Consider the following 1,607-nt stretch of genomic DNA (forward strand, 5'->3'; position numbering starts at 1 on the left):
AATAGGACATTGAAAATGGCTTGCTTAAAGTGATATAAGAAATCTGTAGCAGAGACAGGTTTCAAAGGCCAGTAGATGAGCCCTGAGAACTCAGCAGTGAGTAGATTCTTGTCCATCCAAACTGGTGCTGTCCAAGGTAATAGTGAGTTGTGTTGATGCTTAGACAGCTAGTTGTAATTGTAAAGAGAGCTGGTCCTGAATTCTGATTAAAATTATGCAACATAACATTATGAAAAACATTTCTAGTGGTATTAAAGATATTACTGGACTAATCAGAAGAATAGGGAAATCATTCTTCTGCTCTACTCAGAACTGGTGACAGCACAGCTGGAATGCTCAGTTTTGGACTCCTTAGTTGCAGGAGAGACATGGACATGCTGGAGAGAGTCCAGTGAAGGGCCACAGAGATGATTAAGGGACTGATACATCTCCCCCGTGAGTAGTCTGGGAGTGCTGGGACTGGAGGAGAGGAGGCTCAGGGGAAAACTTATCAATGTAATAAGTACCTGAAGGGAGGGTGCAAAAGAGAGCTGAGGCAGGCTCTTTCCAGGGTTTCCCAGTGACAGGACTAGAGGCAATGGGCACCAGCTAAAAGAACATCTTTTTTCCTGTGAGGGTGACCAAGCACTGGCACAGGTTGTGCAAAGAGGTTGTGGGGTCTCTGGAGATACTCAAAAAATGCCTGGATGTGGTTTTGGCTCCAGGTGGCTCTGCTTGAGCAGAGGGGCTGAACCAGGTGACCTCCAGGGGTCCCTTCCAACCTCAACCAGTCTGTGATTCTGTGAATAAATTGAGACAGAAATTCTTCCAAATAAATGTGGGAGAATGAAATAACTGTGGTTGGGGTTCTTCCCATAGGAAGAGGGATATAGACTGGAAGTAATGCCTTTGCTTTTGTATAAAAACAACAACATGGAAATAAGACATTACAAAATGACTTGTAGGAGCTCGGTGAACATCACACCATGCTGTGTCAGTCCACTGATCTCACAAAACTGAGATGCAAACTGCAGACTGCTCTATAGAATGAGCTGTTTTCAGTGTTTACTTTGCAAAGGTAGAAAAAGATATTTTTGTGTTTTAGTTTTACACTGCTCTGAACACCCAAGTGACACAAATATTCCCTAATTTTGCACACTTTGTTAATTCCAGAAAGCTTCATCTGCAGAGGACTGAACCTTTAAAACTGACCAGCCTAACTGCTCAAAGATGAGGAAGCTGTTGATAAATGTAAAGTGAGCTTGTAAGGAGTTTCACGAAGCTGTCTGGGTGCAAGGTAAGGCAGATCCCTACTCTCCTCCCGTAGCTGAGTACGTTGGATATGTACTTTCTACTGAAATACATTGAATTTCAGCAGCCTACATAACCTGACCCTGCAAGTGCTCACGAGGTACCATCAGCCAACCCTTGGGCACCTGCTGACCCCCAAGATCTGCACTGCACTGAAGAAAGCTCAGTGTTCAGGTCTTTACCCACCTGCACTAAAACACTGTTTGAGAAATGATTGTAAAAGGGATGGTTCTTGTTTGATATTGGATCCAGCTTGAATACACTGTAACCTTTATGTGACAAGTTTATGCATCTTCATTCTAACTCCTCTGCTTTGC

The sequence above is a fragment of the Empidonax traillii genome, unplaced genomic scaffold, assembly GCF_003031625.1.
Source record: "Empidonax traillii isolate 1590-97213 ecotype Southwest subspecies unplaced genomic scaffold, ASM303162v1 scaffold248:size1534464, whole genome shotgun sequence".
Taxonomy (NCBI): domain Eukaryota; kingdom Metazoa; phylum Chordata; class Aves; order Passeriformes; family Tyrannidae; genus Empidonax; species Empidonax traillii.